Consider the following 22890-nt stretch of genomic DNA (forward strand, 5'->3'; position numbering starts at 1 on the left):
GCTACGCTGCAATCTGTGCCGTACCACGCGAATACCTGCCATGTGGCCGGGACTGCTTCGTTCACAGGTAAATCTCCTCAGCATCTGACCAGACCCGCGCCTGCCTCGGTTCAGCATCAGCACATGCCTTCCTACTTCGATACCTCGGACTGCAACATAAAAAATAACTTGTTATCTGTGCCTGACCTCCACTTCCGTCCCACAGCTATGCCTCAGTGATTTGTGCCATGACATTCACCTTATCTGCACATCGTTTTTAGTGGATTGACTATGAACAGTGAACATTCGCACATTCTGTCCTATGTTTGACATCATTTCCCACACTCTGCTTCTGGACAGCACACACATCCGCAGCCTCCCTGCAACACAGGTGGCCCTGGCTCTGATCAAACATCGAGTTTCCCCCAGCCTAAAACTTTGAACTTTTTCTCACCTGTCGCACACGCACCAGCTCCAGTCAAGCTTCCACTACTGTTGTTGGCACATCTCGGTGCCTCATCCACGTTGGTCTTCCGCGATGCATCAATTTGAGCACAGCTGCAATGTGTTGAGCTTCCGAAACTGCAATCTACACATTACGGTAGGCCTTCTGCGACGCAACGGATCGCACTCAAACACAACGTGTCACCTTCATGCTGCCACCGAAACAGCCGTCACTGCCACATCCCCTTGAGGCACACTCTACTGGAATGCTATAGCAACAACAGCTCAATTCAGGCAGTGCCCCGACAAACTCAACTCAACCTGTTCTTCCGAACATTCTATAAAGCTTATCGACACTGCCACCGTTTAATCCTGACAGAGCTACAACCTGGTTCCAAATTGTGGACAAAGTGTTCGACCATTACAAACTCGACGAGTCAACCAGGTTTCTGTGCCTTATCACCCACCTGCACGACCAGGAGGACTTGACTGCTGACCTCGTCGAAGCCCCGGACTCATCTACCCGATACACTCTAGCCAAAGAGATAGTTCTACGTTGGCTTGCATGCTCAACTGAGGCAGCAATACGGCAAAGGCCCCACGTTGAGCAACTAGGTAACTACAAACCTTCCCAGCTCTGGAGACGACTATGTGCACTGGTCAGCGCCGATCTCTTCTCTGACACAGCTCTCTTCGCCATCTGGTCAGATAAACTATCTCCTCACATCCGCTTTGCTCTGGCTCAAAGGCCTCCTGAACCTGTCGAGCAAAGAATGACGATTGCTGACAAGCTACACGATGCATCACTGCTCCATTTCGTCAGCCACTGTCTACCTGACAGTTGAGGCTCACTGCCCTGTGGCCAGACACGGCCGGGGCCGTACTGTGCCAACCGTTCCACTCGCCCCAGAAAGCAGTAAACAAGCAACTGGGGCGTCATCAGTTCTTCCCACGGTCACGCCCCCTCCTGCAACCGCACCTGCTGCGGCCACCGAACCTCGGCCACCGCCACTGGCAACAATCTTTCTGTGGAAAATGCAGCTGCACTACCCGTACTGTTACTTCCACATACGGTTTGGTGAGGCGGCACAGAACTGCAGACCACCCTGCTACTTCCCAAACGCCAATTGCAGGTAGGTTCAGGTGCCACCTCCTGCGCACAACATGACAGGCACCCCCCCCCCCCCCTCCCCCCCCCCCCCCCTCCCAGTGCTCCATTGTGTCCGGGAATGACCGAATAATTGTGGACGACTTTACATTAAAGACATTTCGTCGGGACACCTTTTCCTAGTGGACACAGGCGCCGATGTTTCGCTACTGCCCACGTTCTTAGCGTCGTCGAACATCCGCCCTCATCATACTTCACTGCAAGCCGTGAATTCCAATAAACTACAATGCTCAGGTTGAATCTCGCGCGTTGTCTCACTCTCCACAAACTGCAAACTCGAGTCGACTTCTTTAGTGTGCGAAATTGACGAACCTATACTAGGCATTGACTTCTTGCGACACCACAAACTTTCACCTGACCTAGTGCAAAACACTGTGTTTCACCATCCGTCCAAGACTCACTTCCCCTGTGCTCTGTCAAGCAACCCACCCGGTCCGGGCTCATCTCATCTGTACATGCTTATCTCTGTCGACGACGTTACAAGAAGCCACGCATAAGTGCCTTGTCGAGCTTGAACACGTCGTTCGCCTATACAAGGAAAACTTCGAGCTCTCCCTCCGACTCCACGAAACACAGCTCCAGCTCTCCGATGCAGCAAAGGAATTACAGACACTACAGCAAGGACAAAGCAAGGTCAGTAAGTGAGCCAGATCTACTTGCAATCTCAGCAATCGAGCTTCCGTGTGTTTACCTCCCACTACCCCTCGCAACTGTGCTATCAAGAATGAAATAACGTGTACTGACAGTTCCACAGGGCCACGCCCTCCTAACACGGCAGCGTTTGACACTCGGCCGGACACAAATGTGCATGTGCGACGAGCGTTACGTGTTCCGGAACTGACGGCTCCTATCCTGCCCCTCGCGTACAGCATCTCAAACAATGCAACTTCGGCTCCTGCGCGCCACAGTGCGACCACCACTGACAACCCAAACAGTGCACTTGCGCCAAGCATTTCACCCGCGACCGTGTTGCCACAGGCCGCGCCCTCGTACAACGGACTCACTAACGCTTCTCGAGCTCTACCGAGCTCACCTGACCACGGTGCCACTGCTTTGGGCTGGCGGCCATGTTGTCACGTTGACTCCTGGGACACTTCACTGCCTCGGCTCCCGTCGAATCCGGCTCCGAACACCATGACCACGCCTCGCCTGCCCCGCCCGCCACACATTGTAAACAAACCGCCTCCCGTGCCACCGGCAACATTTCTGTCGTCACTAACGGCATGGTTCACAAGCTTCGCCTCACGCCAGACCCCCTGATCTCCAGTAAACCACGTCGACTTTGTCCCGAGCGCCTCTCCGACCTTAAAAAGCAGATTTCTGAACTTCTAAGCTCCGGCGTCATTGAACCTTCTGCAGTAGCTAGTCTACGCCCATTCACATGACACCCAATAAAGACAGGTCCTGGCACATGTGCGGAGACTACCATCGACTAAATGCACGAACAATTATGGACACTTACCCCATACCCAACATTGCCGACTTTACCAGTTCCCTCGCAGGTGCAACTACGTTCTCTGTCATTGATTGCAAACAGGCCTACCACCAGATCCCCATGGCTCCTGAAGACAGCAATCACCACCCCAATCGGATTATTTCAGTTTCGATTCATGCTCTTCGGTCTGAAAAACGCAACCCATACCTGACTATTCGAACTAAAATTCTGCTTTGCATATCTTGATGTCATTCTTGTGTTCAGCTCCTCCATTGAGGACAACATTCGACATGTGCAAACTGTTATGAACACTCTCGCGGCAGCAGGCAGAGAGACCAACCAGGACAAATTGCAGTTACATCAGTCCGCCGTCATTTTTCTTGGTTTTCGGGACTCTGCCGGCGGCATTTCACCACCTCCTGAGAAAGTACAAATAATACTAAACCTACCCAGACCTTCGACATTCAAAGAGCTGTGGCGCTTTCTGGGGATGGTTAATTATTATCGCCGACATCTACCTCAGGCTGCGGAGATTCAGGTTCCACTGATGGATGCCTTGGCAGGCACCAAGACTTCTGGATCTCAGCCCGTTCCATGGACCCCTGCAATGACTGCCTCTTTCACTGCCCTCAAAAATCTTCTAGCCGAGGGCTGCACCATCGCGCATCCTCATCCCAATGCGCAGCTTTTCATCACCAAAGACGCGAGCGATACTGTCATCGGCGCTGTCCTTAGCCAGACCATCGACGGCCAAACTTCGCCTCTGCAGTTCTTTTCGCGCAAGCTCACCAATGCACAACGAAATTATTCCACATTTGACAGGGAGTTGCTCGAAGTCTACGAAGCGATCAAGCATTTGAAGACTGATGTTGAGGGACGCCCTACCTATGTTTTAACAGACCACAAACCCCTGGCTGTGGCCATTACAAACCCGCCAGCGGACCCGCCTTCTCGCCACTTCAGATACATGGACTTCATATCTCAGTTCACCACCGATGTCAGACAAATAAAGGGTGCTGACAATATAGTTGGTGATTTCCTTTCACGAATCAACGCCGTTCATTCGCTGTTAGACCCCTCTAAACTGCCTAACCTCCAACCCCCCAACGAGGACATGCAAAACCTGATTTCAGACTCTACCTCTTCACTACATTTCGTCCGTACCACATTCCCCGGCATTTCTGGTGATATCTGGTGCAACAACAGTACGAGCACGTTACACCCCCTCATCCCAACCACGCTCCATCGAGCTGTCTTCAATGCACTGCATAATTTAGCCCACCCTGGTGTTCGTGCGTCCGCCCGCCTTGTAGCGGAGCACTTTGTATGGAGAAATGTCAACAAGGATTGCCAGCAATGGGCATGTTCCTGCGTCGCGTGCCAATCCTGCAAAGAACACAAGTACACTTCACCCCCCCCCCCCCCCCCCCCATTGGCACCTTTTTGATTATTCCTGGGCATTTCCAGCACATTCATATTGTCATTGTCCGGCCTGTCCCCCCTCTAACGGCTTTTGTTATGTTCTCTCGTCTACTGACCGAACGACTCGGTGGGTCGAGGCTGTCCCCCTCCCCCATATCACGGCAGAAACTATTGCTCGAGCTTTCATCGAGTCATGGGAATTGCGTTTCGGATGTCCAGCTATCATCACGACTGACCTGGGCTGACAATTTGAGTCGGCCCTGTTCAACGAGATTTGTAACATTTGCGGCATCCAGTGCATCCATACCACAGCATATGACCCGCAAAGTAACGGGCTATTTGAGCAGTGGCACCGCACTTTCAAGGCGCCTCTTTGATGCCACGACTCTCTATGGATGGAGGCCCTTCCCCTTGTGCTACTCGGCATTCGTGCGATCTATAAGGAAGACCTCAATAGCACAATAGCAGAGTTCATATGCGGCCAGAACATTGTTCTCCCTGGTGAACTTGTGAGCCCTTCCGCTTCTGTCCCTCAGTCTGACTTACCTCCCTTCGTGGACCACGTCAGAAGCCACTTCATCAACCTCCACATCCCTCTGCCTGCCAGCCATTCCCACTCTAAGGTTCACGTCCCAACACCTATGACATCCAGATGACAGATTCAGCTGTTACAGTCTCTCTCAACAGACTTAAGCCTGCTCATATCGAGCCTGCTTCTACCCCCCTTCAGGCCACGACCACGCCACTCACTGTCGTGGCTCACGACACTCCCTCCACATCAGACTTACACACTCGGTTGAGTGACTTCCATCTCCAATCGTCGAGCTCTTCTCCGACCTCTCCCTCTACTCTGGTCTCACGCACTCCGTCGGTGATCACATGCTCCCCACAACAAGCTTACCTACTATCACGCCCTCGCCCCCGGGCCCTTCTCTGGTCCCTTCGACCTCTTCCCTATCGCCTGCCTCACCCTGTCAAGGTTTCTCACGCCCCCTATCTTGAACGTGCCCTCGCTCGAGGTGTTTGTGCCTGTCCCCCCCTGGACATAATCCACGACATCTCTATAATACTATGTGATGACACACTGTTCGTCATGTGTTTCCCTTCATCCAGTGCTCATGACAACCTCCCTCATTCCCTTCCAGCTGGTGAAAGGTGTTCCCCTCTCACCCGACGTCGACCTGGAAATGCTTCGTGTGTTCGCCACGCCCACCGGAGACAGCGTCGTCGTCGCTCCATTCCACCCGCACCCTCCAGCCTCCCTGTTACTGCATGACCAGCACGCCCAGTATGACACCCGGTGTGCTTCAACGACTTCCAGGTTCGGTGGCTGAACCTTCCTTCACGACATCTACTGACACAGCTCCCCAACGTCGCAGTCGAGCTGACCGTGGTCTGGCTCCCGCGGACCACCCCTGCCGACGCCATAGTCACCCACCCCCCCCTGGCCTCTCAAGAGTACTCTGTTCTGCAGGGGGGGGGGGGGCTATGTGGTGCCGATGAGGTCGACATCTGCATTGGTCTGAGGATCGTCTTCGAACTAAAGTAAGATTATCTTTGGGCGAAACCGCTATGTTAGTTCTGTGTAAGCTTTTCTTTTGTAAAGAGGTGAATAAATGAACTACCATAAAACAAGAATGTTGTTTGGTGTAACTGACCTGAACATCCTCCTTAACATGATTACTAAACATTACAGCTCACAGACAGACAGTAATACACTACATTCAGAGTCAAATATTTGTTCATGAAATCTATTTGACCTGTAAAACCTGGGGAATTATTTATAATTATAAAAAGATTGCCCAATAAATACTCAGCAGGCACTGATGAAATACCAGATGTTATCATCAAAGTAAGTGCAGTATGTCTCATAGACCTATCGACAGATATTTTCAACTCGTCATCCGTGAGCAGTATATGTGAGACAGATCTGAAAACAGCAAAAGTAACACTATTGCACAAGAAAGGAGACAAATATGAGGCTGTATAATATAGGCCTGCATAGCTGTTGTTAGGCTTTAGCAAGATTCTAGAACAGGAGGGGAAAATTGCCGTCCTTCAGGCTGAGTTAGAAAAGGCCATGGGAGATCTTGACAGGTTAAGGAGGGAGAAGGGTAAAGAGAGGTGGGCAATGACAACAGGCAACAGGAGGAACAGGCCTAGAACTTTTTCTGATAGCTTCATGGTGAATGTGGAAAACAAATTTGACCTGTTGCTTCAATGAGAAGCTGGTGAGCCTCAATCAGTTGCAGGTGTAGACAGGAAACGATAAACTCGGATAACAAAGAACAGCAGTACATTGATAAATAACTTTTTTATAGACCAAGATAAGTTTAAGGACATAAATGCTTATCCTGTTGAGAATGGTCTTTCAGATCATAGTGCACAGCTTGTTACAGTACATGACATAGCTCCATGCAGTATAATAAATCAGACTTTCAAAGCAGTGCGTTCAATTAACAATATAAATATTGCAAACTTTAGGGAAAGCCTACAGCAGCTAGACTGGGATGAAGTGTATAAGGAACCCGATGCAAACTTGAAATATAACTTATTTCACAATACATTTTTAAGGGTATTTGAAAATTGTTTTCCCAAGAAAATAGTTAAACATAATTCCAAGAAAACATATAAAAAACCTTGGCTAACTAAAGGAATAAGAATATCTTGCAACCGTAAAAGAGAACTGTATCTAACAGCAAGAGAGAGTACTGACCCCGAAATTGTTCAATATTATAAAAACTATTGTGCGGTACTAAGAAAAGTTATTAAAAAGTCCAGAAGCATGTGTATCATGTCTGAGATCAGTAACTCTGATAATAAAATTAAAGCAATTTGGAATATTATTGAAAGGGAAACAGGGCAACCAAGAGCACAGGAAGACTTTAGTGCAATAAAAATGAATGACAAGTGCACTAACAAACAATCAGAAATTGAAAATATTTTGAATAATCATTTTTTAAATGTTGTGGAGAAAATAGGATCTAGATCTTCACTAGAAGAGGCAAGGCTATTAATAGAAGAGGCCATACCTGCGCAGTTTGAAACAACTGTAAGTCCACCAACCTCTCCCTCTGAAATCAGTAAAATAATAAACTCACTGAAAAGTAAAAGCTCTTACGGAATTGATGGCATTTCCAGCAAAGTACTTAAAGCTTGTTCCCCACAGATAAGTAGGATTCTCAGCCACGTATGTAATAGCTCTTTGGAGCAGGGTGTTTTCCCTGATAGACTGAAATATGCCATTGTAAAACCATTGCATAAAAAGGGGGATACGTCGGATGTCAACAACTACCGCCCAATCTCTCTTCTGACAGCTCTATCAAAAATTTTTGAGAAAGTAATGTATTCAAGTGTAGGCTCCCATAATTGTAAAGATAAAGTACTAACAAAATGTCAGTTTGGTTTTCAGAAAGGCTTTTCAACAGAAAATGCTATATATGCTTTCACTGATCAAATATTAAATGCTCTGAATAACCGGACATCACCCATTGGTATTTTTTGTGATCTTTCAAAGGCCTTTGATTGTGTAAATCATGGAATTCTTTTAGATAAGCTAAATCATTATGGTTTGAGTGGGGCAGTGCACAAATGGTTTAATTCATACTTAACTGGAAGAATGCAGAAAGTTGAAATAAGTGGTTCGTGTAATGTTAAAACAACAGCTGATTCCTCAAACTGGGGTGCTATCAAGCACGGGGTCCCACAGGGTTCGGTCTTAGGTCCTTTACTGTTCTTGATATACATTAATGACTTACCATTCCACATTGATGAAGATGCAAAGTTAGTTCTTTTTGCTGATGATACAAGTATAGTAATAACATCCAAAAACCAAGAACTAAGTGATGTAATTGTAAATGATGTTTTTCACAAAATTATTAAGTGGTTCTCAGCAAACGGACTCTCTTTAAATTTTGATAAAACACAGTATATACAGTTCCGTACAGTAAATGGCACAACTCCAGTAATAAATATAGAATATGAACAGAAGTCTGTAGCTAAGGTAGAATTTTCAAAATTTTTAGGTGTGTCCATTGATGAGAGGTTAAACTGGAAGCAACACATTGATGGTCTGCTGAAACGTCTGAGTTCAGCTACGTATGCTATTAGGGTTATTGCAAATTTTGGTGATAAGAATCTCAGTAAATTAGCTTACTATGCCTACTTTCATTCACTGCTTTCGTATGGCATCATATTCTGGGGTAATTCATCATTGAGTAGAAAAGTATTCATTGCACAAAAACGTGTAATCAGAATAATTACTGGAGCCCACCCACGGTCATCCTGCAGACATCTATTTAAGGATCTAGGGATCCTCACAGTAACCTCACAGTATATATATTCCCTTATGAAATTTGTTGATAATAATCCAACCCAGTTCAAAAGTAATAGCAGTGTGCATACCTATAACACCAGGAGAAAGGATGATCTTCACTATGCAGGGTTAAATCTGACTTTGGCACAGAAAGGGGTAAATTATGCTGCCACAAAAGTCTTTGGGCACCTACCAAACAGCATCAAAAGCCTGACAGATAGCCAACTAAGATTTAAAAATAAATTAAAAGAATTTCTAGATGACAACTCCTTCTACTCATTGGCTGAATTTTTAGATATAAAAAAAAAAACTCAATCATTTGTGTCATGCAATATTTTGTGTAATGTAATTTCTTGTACAGACATCTTTTATTAACCTGACACATTCCACATCATTACGAAGTGTCGTATTCATGATCTATGGAACAAGTATTAATCTAATCTAATCTAATCTAATATTTCAGCAGCAAATTGAAAAGTAAGAATGTAGGGAAATCAGGAAAGAGAAAGAAACTGTTTTTGTTACTTAGTTCCCATGGAAGAGGTGTTGGACAACTTTTGCAGGATGAATTAGGATTAGGATACCAGGTCGCCAATTTTTTTAAACCTCAGAGCTGGTCTGGAGCAGGTGACAGAGGAGTTAGGATCACTTTGCAAAGATTTCACTAAGGAAGACACCGTGGTTATAGTGGGTGGGCTAGGTAATGGTATTGACAAAGATCCTGGGTACAGTATAGAATGTGACCTGGCAAAGACTGCATCAGCATCAAAGCATACTAGTGTTTGAGTTTGTATCTGTTCTTGGGTGCCATGACCGACCTCATTTGAGCTCTTCTGTCAACAGAATTAATTTGGGAGTTGGAACAGCTGCTTATGTTGGGTGCAGGATCACACATTGGTGTGGTTCCTGTTGATTCTCTCAATAGGAGGGGTTATTCTAGGCATGGCCTTCACCTCAACAGAAAAGGGAAGTGTAAACTGGCTGGTAAAAATAGCAGAAAAGTTAAAGGAGGGGGGGGGGGGGGCACTGTCATGAGTGAAAAAATACCAGTGGTTATAGGGTTCATAAAAGACCCTTTTTTAGGGTAGGGAGGACAGAAATAAACCAAGTTTTAAGAGAACTTAGGATTGAGACAAACCTTCAGTTTGAGAAAGAAACCAAGAAGCATAATTCTAGCTTATTACATCAGCATAAACAGCTATTGGTTAAGAATTTTCAACAATCAGCAGAAATTTCAACTCTACCCAATTTTAACTCAGTCAATGTGAAATGTCAGCTATCTTTATTGCATCAAAATATTCGAGGACTGAGATACAAAATTAATGAATTAATTGTCTGAGTCCTCAAACCCAGCTAACATAATCTGCCTCTCTGAATATCATGTGACCACTGGTATAGAACTTAGCTGCCTGGCTAAGGACAGAGTCGATGGCAGTATCGCTCGCGTCTGCGGTGATGAAAAGCTGCGCATTCGGATGAGGATGCGCGATGGTGCAGCCCTCGGCAAGAAGATTTTAGTATCTCACTTTTGTAGAGCAGAAATGGAGAAAGGAGGAGTAGCCACATTCATCAGGAACTGTCATAAATTTAAGAACATAGACATTCATAAATTTTACCTAGAACAGCATATGGAAGCAAGTGCAATAGAAGTAGAATTTCACAAAAAATCCTTCATAGTATTGTCACATAGAAGAAGGTGTAATTAGATAAATGATGAACACTAACTTCACTTAATGAAGGTTTATTTAGTACTAACACATACAAGAGAGCAGAGTGAACTGCCTCCGGCCAGAACACATATACGGCGACAGAACATTCCAGTACAATGATTCTTGGCATTTGTGGATACTTCTATAATGTATTTGAACCGAATCTAGATTTAAACTGTACAGTCCAGGTGAGTTTTGAACTCAAGACCCTCCATGCATCAGTTTAGTAACATAACCTCAACACCATGATGCTACTCAGCTTCTTCTGCGAAACTGCTCCCTCCTTAAGATAACAGCGTTTTGGCATTATGTCCTCCTGGTCCAGGAATGAGTCATCGGTCCTGCATACTCGTACTCCTGATGACTGGTTCTCGCCCTGGTGGTGATCTTCTTAGAACTTCTTTTGGCACTACACTCTTCATCACCTTTCCGCTTGTTGCCTGTCGCTGGAGCTTCAAATTTACCCTGGGTTGCGGGATCCTTATAGGGCTTCATTTGAAGGACACGGACCAAATCTCTGATCTTTTGTTGTCTTGTGTCGGGGTCAAAATCTTCAACAAGTAACATCAGACAACTGTCTTACAACCTTATAAGGTCCAAAGTAGCGCCTGAGGAGCTTCTCAGAGAGATTAACCTTCCGAACAGGAGTGAAGATCCAGACAAGATCACCAGGCTGATAGACAACAGGACAGTGGCTCGTGTCATACCTCTGGCAATCGTTTTCTTGAGCCTGCAGCATGTGGAGTCGAGCTAACCGCCAAGCTTCCTCAGCTCTGGTTAACACCTGGCCAATGTAGTCATCGTACATGTCATCAGGCTGCACTAGAAACACTGTGTCTATCGTTGTAGTAGCCTCACACCTGTGCACTAGGAGAAATTGCGTAAATCCTGTGGTGTCTTGTTTGGCTGTATTGTAGGCAAACATCACGAAAGGAAGCACCTCATCACAGTTGCTCTGCTCAACACTGATGAACATTGATAGCATATCAGGCAAGTTCTTATTAAGGTATTTAGTAAGCCCATTAGTTTGCAGATGGTAGGCAGTCGTCATGTCATTGAGTAACGTTGCACCGATGGTTTATCTCTGTGACAAGATTCGATTGAAAAACTTTCCCTCGATCCGTAATTAACGACCTTGGGGCACCATACTGTAAAACAATGTCTTCCACGATGAATTTGGATACCTCGGATGCTTCGGCTGTTTTCACGGCTTTTGTAATGGCCTACCGTGTCAGATAATCAGTGCAAACAATAACTCATCTATTGCCACTAGCATGTGTTGGAAATAGCCCAAGGAAATCAATCCCAACACACTGGAAAGGTGTTTCAGCTGGTGGAATTGCTATGAGTCGGCCAGATGGTTTCTGAGGAACTGTCTTTCTCCTCTGGCACTTTCAACAGTCCGACACATAGTGACGGACACTCCTAAATTAACCTGGTCAGAAAAATCTCTTGTGGATCCTATCGTATTCCCTAATAAATTCTAAATGTCCGGCCTCAGTCATGTCATGGAATTTCTGTAGAACATCTAAGCGCAAGTTTTTCTTGCAAAGTAATCCATTAATTACTTTAAATTGTCCTTTCACACACTGTGACTAATTTAAGGCAAGCATAATTTGAAATATCTTGGCGTCCTTCTGCTCAGCAGAGAGATCCTGGAGTCCAGCGAGACAATCACTATCTTCATCAAAATCTTGATGATCTTCTACAGGGTTTCTCGAGAGACAGTCGGCATCTTGGTGTTTACATCCACTTTTGTACACTATGGTAATGTCATACTCTTGAAGACGTAGTGCCCACCTGGCGAGTCGTCCTATTGGATCCTTAAGAACTGTCAACCAACAAAGTGAATGATGGTCTGTAACAACTGTGAATGGCCTTCTATAGAGATACTGATGAAATTTATACATGGCCGAGATCATAGCAAGACATTCTCTTCATGTAGTTGAGTAGTTTCTCTCGGTTTTTGTAAGTGTCCTAGAAGCATATGCTATAATGTTCTCTTTTCCATCCAAAATTTTCACCAGAACAGCACTGATTCCACACCCTCTGTCATCTGTGTGTAGTTCTGTAGGTGCTCTCTCGTCATACAAACCAAGCACAGGATCAGTCGTCAGAGCTTTTCGCAGCTCATTGAAATAATCTTGTTGAGCATCACCCCAGACAAATTTAGCATCAGCTTTTAACTACTCTTGGAGTGGTCTGCCTTTCATACAAAATTCTTTGACAAAACAATGGTAATAGGAACATAATCCGAGGAAGCTTCTCACATCTCTTAATACTTTTGGGAATAGGAAATTCCGTTATAGATGTCACCTTTTCTAGGTCTGGCCTCACACCTTTGTGTGACACAATGTGTCCAAGTTTTTTGATTTCTTTTGCTCCAAAGAAACACTTTCTTGAATTAAGTTTCAGTCTGCCTTGTTGGAGACACTTAGGTACGGCCCTCAGTCTTTTTATATGTTTATCAAATGTCTCTGAGAACACTATAATGTCATCTAAATAACAAAGACACATAATCCACTTCAGGTGTCTCAGGAGATTATCCATCATCCATTCAAAAGTTGTGGCCGAGTGGTTCTAGGTGCTACAGTCTAAAACCACGTGACCGCTACGGTTGCAGGTTCGAATCCTGCCTCGGGCATGGATGTGTGTAATGTCCTTAGGTTAGGTAGATTTAAGTAGTTCTACGTTCTAGGGGAATGATGATCCCAGAAGTTAAGTCCCATAGTGCTCAGAGCCATTTGAACCATTCAAAAGTTGCTGGTGCATTACACAAACGAAACGGCATTACCTTAAGCTTATACAGGCCCTCAGGGGTGATGAATGCTGCTTTCTCTCTATCAGCCTCATCTACTTTGTTCTACCAGTATCCTGAGTTCATGTCCATGGTTGAGAAAAACTTAGCCCCCTACAGACAATCTAGTGTATCGTCAATTCGTGGACGAGGGTAAAGTCCTTTTAAGTTATCTTATTAAGCTCCCTGTAATCAACACAAATGCGCCAACTGCCATCCTTCTTCCTGATGAGGACCACTGGTGACGACCATTGGCTCTCTGAAGGCTGAATGATGTCATTCTTCATTATTTTTTCTACTTTGTCGTTAATTATTCAACATTCCATTGCTGACACATGGTATGCTCTCTGGCTTATTGGTTGATGGTCTCCAGAGCTAATCCGGTGCTTTACCGCCGATTTGTTTAATTTGCTCTTCACCTGTGGATTAAGCATTCAGAGAATTCTTGAAGAATGGCAAGTAGCTTCTTCTGTTGATCCTTAGTGAGATCTGGTGATAGTCGAACTAGAAGCTCTGTCTCTCAGTGGTAGCGCTAATTTCGCCCACAGACTCAGCATTGCAGGTTTCTATGATGCTCAGCTGTTCTTCAATTAACAGCTATGCACATGCATCTTGGAAGGATCTGTGGTTCTCGGCGACAGTTAACTATCCACAATTCACCAAATCCGTTCTTAAATGATGACTGAGGCTGTGATGACCAAGTTATTCTTCAATGGTATGATACTCTTACATTCTGCTACAAGGTCCATGGGTTGATGCATGGCATGACACGTAACAGTTACCTTTCTAGCGCTGACTGCAGGAATGATTACTTCATCCAGCACACATTCTCCACACACTCGGATGCACATCTTCCTGTCCACAGTATCTTATCTCATCTAGCATAATCTTTGAGCGACCACAATCTGTAATTGCCTGAGAAGCTTTCAAAAAGTCCCATCTGAGAATGACGTCATGACTACAATCTTGTAAGACAATGAATTCCAAGGGCTGTGTATTACCACTTATACCCTCACAGATGGTATATCTTCCTGTAGGTTTTACAGATTTCCCAATAGCCAGGTTCATCAGAGATTTTTTGTTCTCATTGAATACGGTTTTCTGCAACTGGCGATGGTACTTCTCCGAAATAACTGAATATGCTGCTCCAGAGTCCACAAGACCTTGGGCTAGTCAGCCATCCATGAGGATATCGATGTAGTTTCCTATCATTTTTGTAGTGATCGACAGCAGAGGATTTTTCTCTTCAGCCGCCTCACCTCCAAGGAAGGTCGCACCCTTTAGTTTTCCAGGTTGCGGTTGCGGAGTGTTCTCTCCAGAAGGTAGCTTGCAGCGATGGTGACCTACGTTGTCCTGCACCCACGTTTTCTTGTTCATCTTCGTCGTCCTGGAGTTGGCGTCAGCTAAGATCGGTCTGCTGTCTTCTGGCACGGGCGTCATCAAATATCCACCACCTTTCTCAACAATAGCGCACCACATGTCCCAGTCGTCTGCAGTGGAAACATACTGGTAGGTTATCCTGGGTCCTCCAGACATCAGTCTTCCTTGGTGCCCAAACAGGTTCCTCATGCGGAGTGTAACTCCACCTGGGTCTCGACTTTTTCACTGTTTTAAAGGGAAATGAAGGACGAGAGATGGGGTTCAATGTCTGTTCCACTTCCACCCTTATGACGTCTTGTAATGTCTTAGTTTTTTGCTCATTGTGGAATCCAAGTGCCTTCTGAACTTCCTCTCTCACTATCTGATGAAGAACACTTGTGAAATCATTTGCTTTCTCCACCACAGATATCAATACGACATTCGGAAGCCGTTCAAACTTCTTGTGTGTAATTCTTTTTTGATGCATTTTCTCGATATACTGGCACCTTTTATGAAGTCGTCTGCTGTCAAAACCTCCTTCAGGAGGAGGGCTTAATACATGTCCTCAGCAACACTCTACATGAGATGTACAACCTCATCATCCTCCATCATTCCAGGATACACTATTTTACACAACTCCATGTTGTCTTGAATTTAGGATACTGTAGTTTCTCCTGGACGCTGTGCCCTGCACTTCAATTTATCTTCAGCCTTGCACTTTGGTTGTTGTGTGTCGCCGAAATACTTGCGCAATTCCACCTGGAATACTTCCTGGCTTGTGAACTTCTCCTCGTTGTTCTCATACCATTGATTGGCAGTGCCCTCTATATAGAAAAATACGTTAGCGAAGCACACGGTGTCATCGCATTTGTTAAATTTGGCTATACGTTCATATACCTTCAGCCACTTGTTTGGGTCTTGGCCATTGTCACCAGAGAAACCGGAAGGATGTCTCATGTCACGCTACACAGTTGCTGCCATCGTAATGTCCTCTTCTTCTTCTTCTGATTCTGATAGATTACGATCTGATGAATATGGCTTGAACCCGGGTTTCTCGTCACGTAAAGGGCGGCTCTGTCGTGGCCAGATGGCACAATGCTGCGCTATCACAAGTTCCAAGACCCACCGCCTCCACCAGAATAATGTCATGTAGAAGAAGGCGTAATCAGATGAATGACGAACACTAACTTCACTTAACAAAGGTTTATTCAGCACTTGCACATACAAGAGCACGGAGTGAACTGCCTCCGGCCAGAACACATACAGTATATACACGGCTACAGAACATTCCAGTATAATTATTCTTGACATTTGTGGATACTTACAGAATGTATTCGAACCGAATATAGAAATTTAACATGTACAGTCCAGGTGAGTTTTTAACTCACGGCCCTCCATTCAACAGTTTAGTATCATAACAACTGCACCATGGTGCTGCTCAGATTCTTCTGCGTCAATATTAAGTGTATATCAAGCACCTGCAGGTAACTTTAATCTGTTCATAAACCATCTTGACGCTGTACTAGGCCATTTAACAACCAAAAACAAAGAAATAGTTCTTGCTGGTGATTTCAATGTAGGTTTCCTTAACGACTCTCCCAATAAGATCTTGTTTGAGTTAGTAACACTATCCTTCAACTTAATTCCCACCGTAAAGTACCCAACTACGTAGCTAATTGCTCACAAACAGCCACTGATAATATCTTTATGGAAAAGTCCGATGAACAAAATTATATTACAAAACCAATAATCAATGGCCTCTCAGAATATGACATGCAGTTCCTTCTGTTAAATGTTAATACTGAACAGGATATAAAAATCTGTTAAATGTGAGCTCAAAGCAAATATAGTACAAGGAAAAGATAGCCACATCAGATAACAAAATAAAGACGATATGGGATATAGTGAAGGAAGGAGACCAGTAGAACCAGACATGAAGAAGGACAAATAGTACTAAGAGTAAATGATACATTGGTGACAGATGTGTATAGTGTTGCAGAACTTTTTAACAAACATTTTATTACTGTTACTGAAAAAATTGGGTTGTGAGGTTCTGTAGATGCTGCTATAGTATACCTCAGACCAGACATTTAAGGTAACTTCCATAAGATGAATTTGCCCCTCACTACCCCAGCAGGAGTAATGTCCATCATAAAATCTTTATAATCAAAAACATCTAGTGGATATGATGAACTATCAACAAAGTTCATTACAGAATGTAATTGTGAGTTAAGTAACACATTAAGCTATCTGTCTACCCAGTCGTTTATCAGTGGAACTTCCTGAATGGTTGAAATATGTTGAAGTTAAGCCACTGTTTATGAAGGGAGATAAAGAAATAGCAACAAATTTCTGTCCAATTTCACTTTTGTCTGCATTATCAAAAATTTTAGAAAAGGTAATGTACAATCAGCTTTATAACGACCTTATCACATATAACATACTATCAAAGTTGCAGTTCAGATTTCTAAAGGGTTCTGATACTGAGAAGGCTATCTACATTTACAGCGAATATGTAGTTAATTCATTAGACAAAAATCGCAGGCAACTGTTATATTTTGTGATCTGACAAAGCCATTTGACTGTGTAAATTACAATATCCTTTTAAGCAAATTGGAATACTATGGGCTAACAGGAAATGCTGCAAAATGGTTCAAATCTTATATCTCTGGCTGGAAACATTGGGTGTTATTAGGAAAGAGACATGTGTTAAGCTATCAGGCATTAACCAACTGGGAACTAATTACATGTGGGTTCCCACAAGGTTCCATCTTAGGGCCCTTATTTTTTCTTGTTCGTATAAATGACCTTTCATCAGTAACATTACCAGATGCCAAATTCTTTTTGTTTGCCGATGATACAAACATTGCAATAAATAGCAAATGAAGTGTAGTCTTAGAAAGATTGGCTAATAAAATATTTGTCGACATTGCTCACTGGTTCCAGCCAATTCTTTGTCACTAAACTTTGAAAAAACACACTACATGCAGTTCAGAGCTTGTAAGGGGTGTCCCATGATTATATGCCTAACATACGATGACAAGCAGATAGAAGAATTGGACAGTGTTAAATTCTTGGGATTACAGATTGATAATAGATTCAACTGGGAGGATAACACCACAGAACTGCTGAAGTGCCTAAACAAATCTCTATTTGCAGTACGAATTATGTCAGACACAGGGGATACAAAAGTGAAAAAGCTGGCATGCTATGCTTACTTTCATTCATAATGTCATATGGGATTATTTTTTGGGATAATTTATCAAGCCAGGCAAGAGGTTCCTGGGTACAAAAACATGCAGTAAGAGTTATATGTGGTGTGAACTCAAGAACATCCTGCAGGCGCCTTTTATGGAACTAGGGATACTAACTACTGCTTCCCAGCATATTTATTCTTTCATGAAATTTGTCATTAAAAATATATCACTTTTTCAAACAAAACAGCTCAATTTATGGAATCAATACTAGAATTAAGAATAGAAACTTCCACATGGGAAAAATATATTAAAAGAATAGAATTAAGAATAGCCTTCACAAGGATTTAAAGTCACTTACTCTTGTACAAAAAGGTGCACATTATTCAGGAACACACTTTTCAATAACTTGCCAGCAGCCATAAAAAGCTTAACAACCAATGAAATTCAGTTTAAGAGAAGCCTAAACGATTTATTGGTGGCCAACTCCTTCTACTTCATTGATAAATTTCTCAGTAGAATCAACTGATTTATGTCTGTGTCTATATACAAGTACAATCTAACTTCTGCACCATTTCAGTGCTTTAATATGTTCATTGTAAAAAAGTATTGTAGTAGTTCTTTTGTATGTTTAATACCTTATAAATAAATAAAAAATTAAATTTTAAATGCAGTGCATTAATGCGAACTTAGAAAATGAGTTTTTGTGAAATCATTCTATCATATAGTGTTCATTAAAAAAAAGATAATCATTCCACTTGGGACCTGTGGAAGGTACATCAGCTTTTTTGTTTCAGTTCTAATTATTTATCATGTATTATTGTTTTTCTGACATGTTCTGCATCCTAAAGGACCTCCCTACAAAGGATCAATTGGAATGAAAGTAAGTCTGATCTAATGTAATCTTGGAAAATTGTCTCTTAGGGTACTAATAGCCTTCCTGAATAAAGAAATGATAATAAATGATTCACAACATGGATTCAGAACTGGAAGATCAACCTTGTCAACTATTTTTACCTTCCTAGATGAAATTCTAACTGACCATAGTAAAGCTTTCGATGTAATTGATCATTACATAGTGTTGCTGAAGATAAGAAATCATGGAATACGAGGCCTAACAAACAGGTGGATCCACTCTTACGTGCATTATCATCAACAGGTCAGTCATATGAAATACGAAGATATAGAAAAGCGCACAATTTCTAATTTTTATAATAATGCACAAAAAAAATGAGATATGGATTCCCTCAAGGCTCAGTCCTTGGGCCCAGTCTTTTCATTCTTTGTGTCAATGATTCATCAGAAAAACTGACTAAAGGGGCAACAGCACTTTTTGTAAATGAGACAAATGTCCCAAATAAGTCATGCCTACTAAAAACAGATGCAGATGTAAAACAAGATTTAACACAATTGTTCAGTGCAAATAAGCTAATAATAAATTCTGAAAAACTGTGTCGGTCAATTTTCACAATTCACAGAAACCACACCTGACTACACCAATTTTTAACATTGATGAAAAACTGTCTCATCTGCAAATGTGACAAAAGTTTTGGGTGTACATATCCAGGATAACGTGAAAAGGGAGACACACATGAATAAAGTAAATAAAAAGTTAAATACACTTACATATGCTATAAAAATCCTTTCACAAAATACAAGTCCTGCATCAGTGGTCACAATGTACCACAGCAGTATCCTTTCACTCCTGATGTATGGAATTATCCTTTGGGGGAACTCCACATGTAGCAGAAAAACGTTTAGGCTAAAAAAAATATATCTAGAGTAATAGTACATGCTAAATGCGGAGACTCAGGTAGACCAATATTTAAGAGTCTCAGTATACTACCCCTTCTTTGTTTATATATCTATAAAGCACTAATATTCGTAAAAGTAAGCATATTAAAAGAAGAAAATATGTTCTTCCACTGGGTTACAGGCGATGGCTGATTGAGAATGATTACTTACAGTAAATGGCAAGCTGATTGAGGTTGTAAGAAATGTACACAGGCTTTTCAGATCTCTAGTGTTACACTTTCTGGTAGAAATACTGTCTGCAAATTGGAATCAAGTCTTTCAATTTAACTACATTCCTGTATTGTATCCTATGGAGAAGTCTTTTAATGATTACAGCCACTAATGGATCATATTTGTGGAACTCTGATATCTCAAAATGAGTCACAATTTTCGAACCTTTCTGCTACGGTAAAATTCCAACATGTTTTTAGATAGCCCCTATGTATCTTGCAACTGCACCACAGACTCTGCTCTGCCATCCCTTTGTGCATGTGATCGTCCCAATTTAAGTCAGAACTGAGCAGAAGTTGGAGAGAGCTATGTCTACCATATTCCACAACCTGTGTAGAAACAGGCTAAGCTGAGTTAGTGCGACAGGACCATGTTCTGACCATTTGCTGAAAATGGGAACATGTTTTTGTAGCTCCGACAACTGTGTAAGGTCAGTGTCAAACGAAGCCCACTACTGCAATATGAGGTAGTGTAGAGACAATACGAAAAGTTACGGTGGTGTTTTCTATCTGGAAAATTAGGAAGACTCATCATCATACAAGTACTACAGTGCGAAGCAGATCTGCATCCATCAAGGTACATTCATGTCTATCAAGGGGACTGATGACCTCATAAGTTAGGTCCCATGGGGCTCAGAGCTATTTGAACCATGTCTATCACCCCAACATTCTATCATCATTATTCCGTACCATCCAACAAAGAAAAATTATTAACTATAAAAGCTCTGCTAACTTCACCCAATAGAGAACTTGATACGATTTTTACTGTATCTCTCTCTTCCAATATATAGAAGACAAATACCGTATGTGTGCCAGGATCGAGTATGTGCAGCGATCCTATTAAATATACAGGTATTGATCCAGTGTAAAAATGCCTACGCCCATACTGTAGGAGGAGGAGGACCATATGCCACAGACTATGTCACAAGTTAGGCTCCCTGTGTCCCCATGCCGTTGTTTTAAACATTGTTTCTTTCAGCTGTGACACAATTTGTATACTGGTGTGCATTTTGTTTTCTTCCGCCATGACATCGAGGTCTGTGTCAGGTTCTAAACAGACATTAATATGTTCTGATCCATTGCCTCTCAAAGAAAACTAGATGTTGGATGGTGCAAATAATGTTGTTGCTGCTGCTACCACAACACACACACCCACCCACACACATACACACACACACACACACACACAACCACACACACTCTGGATGATTTTAAGTAAAAACTGTCACAACATTCGGAAACTGGAAGAGTTTTGTGGTGTTGTGGACCGTTTCCTAACTGCTGTCCGAAGGTGATTGATGGCCTCTATATTTAAACTCATCTTTCACAATGACAAAATAGCTGATAGCTGTGTGCTCCATTTCGATTGATTCCTCATATTGCTGTCATGTAGGCAATCACAGGTTTGGTGCTAGCCACCCCCAGAAGGTGTTGAGCCCCCCCCCCCCCTCCCACCAAGACTCTCCGTCTCAAACAAGGGACGTCAATGATTGTGTGTTAAGCAACAGCATACCAGTGGATGGATGGGATGGAGAAGACACTATCGATGTACTGTAATAATAAGTATCACAGCTGATAGTGTGACAATTTTAGCAATATTACTGTGATTTCAACACTGATCACTGATATGGCACCATGCTTCCCAGATTCTGTATCATCGTTAAACCACCCCTCCTCTACTCTGCGAGTGCCATTGGGAATGTAGACAGATGACATTGCAGTATATCCTTTCATTGTTAATTCTCGAAGATATGCATCAAAGTATAAGAGACAGTGATCCATGTATTTCTGGCAATTCGAGCATAGTGTGTAATTTACGATATTTCTCTATGTGGATGAAGCCACAGAGCCTTTTCGCATTCATAGGATAAGGTGGGAGACTGCAAAATCTGCTTGTATGGTCTTTGACCAACCCACCCTGCTGCTGCACTGTCACCGATTTTTTCTGCAACTTACCAGAAGTAGACTGCTACATATCACGTATCATGAAAGAATGGAGAGTGCCAAGTTCGTAACTGCTGTTCTGCACCCATTCATGTGCATGATCCCTCGCGATGCGCGCATGTCGAGGATGTTAGCACCCTTATCGGGGTACAGAATAGCCCGCGTCAATAGGACAGCGCTTCTGCTCATAGAGGCGGAGCTACACTCCTGGAAATTGAAATAAGAACACCGTGAATTCATTGTCCCAGGAAGGGGAAACTTTATTGACACATTCCTGGGGTCAGATACATCACATGATCACACTGACAGAACCACAGGCACATAGACACAGGCAACAGAGCATGCACAATGTCGGCACTAGTACAGTGTATATCCACCTTTCGCAGCAATGCAGGCTGCTATTCTCCCATGGAGACGATCGTAGAGATGCTGGATGTAGTCCTGTGGAACGGCTTGCCATGCCATTTCCACCTTGCGCCTCAGTTGGACCAGCGTTCGTGCTGGACGTGCACAGCGCGTGAGACGACGCTTCATCCAGTCCCCAACATGCTCAATGGGGGACAGATCCGGAGATCTTGCTGGCCAGGGTAGTTGACTTACACCTTCTAGAGCACGTTGGGTGGCACGGGATACATGCGGACGTGCATTGTCCTGTTGGAACAGCAAGTTCCCTTGCCGGTCTAGGAATGGTAGAACGATGGGTTCGATGACAGTTTGGATGTACCGTGCACTATTCAGTATCCCCTCGACGATCACCAGAGGTGTACGGCCAGTGTAGGAGATCGCTCTCCACACCATGATGCCGGGTGTTGGCCCTGTGTGCCTCGGTCGTATGCAGTCCTGATTGTGGCGCTCACCTGCACGGCGCCAAACACGCATACGACCATCATTGGCACCAAGGCAGAAGCGACTCTCATCGCTGAAGACGACACGTCTCCATTCGTCCCTTCAGTCACGCCTGTCGCGACACCACTGGAGGCGGGCTGCACGATGTTGGGGCGTGAGCGGAAGACGGCCTAACGGTGTGCGGGACCGTAACCCAGCTTCATGGAGACGGTTGCGAATGGTCCTCGCCGATACCCCAGGAGCAACAGTGTCCC

Source organism: Schistocerca gregaria, chromosome 5, assembly GCF_023897955.1.
Source record: "Schistocerca gregaria isolate iqSchGreg1 chromosome 5, iqSchGreg1.2, whole genome shotgun sequence".
NCBI lineage: Eukaryota > Metazoa > Arthropoda > Insecta > Orthoptera > Acrididae > Schistocerca > Schistocerca gregaria.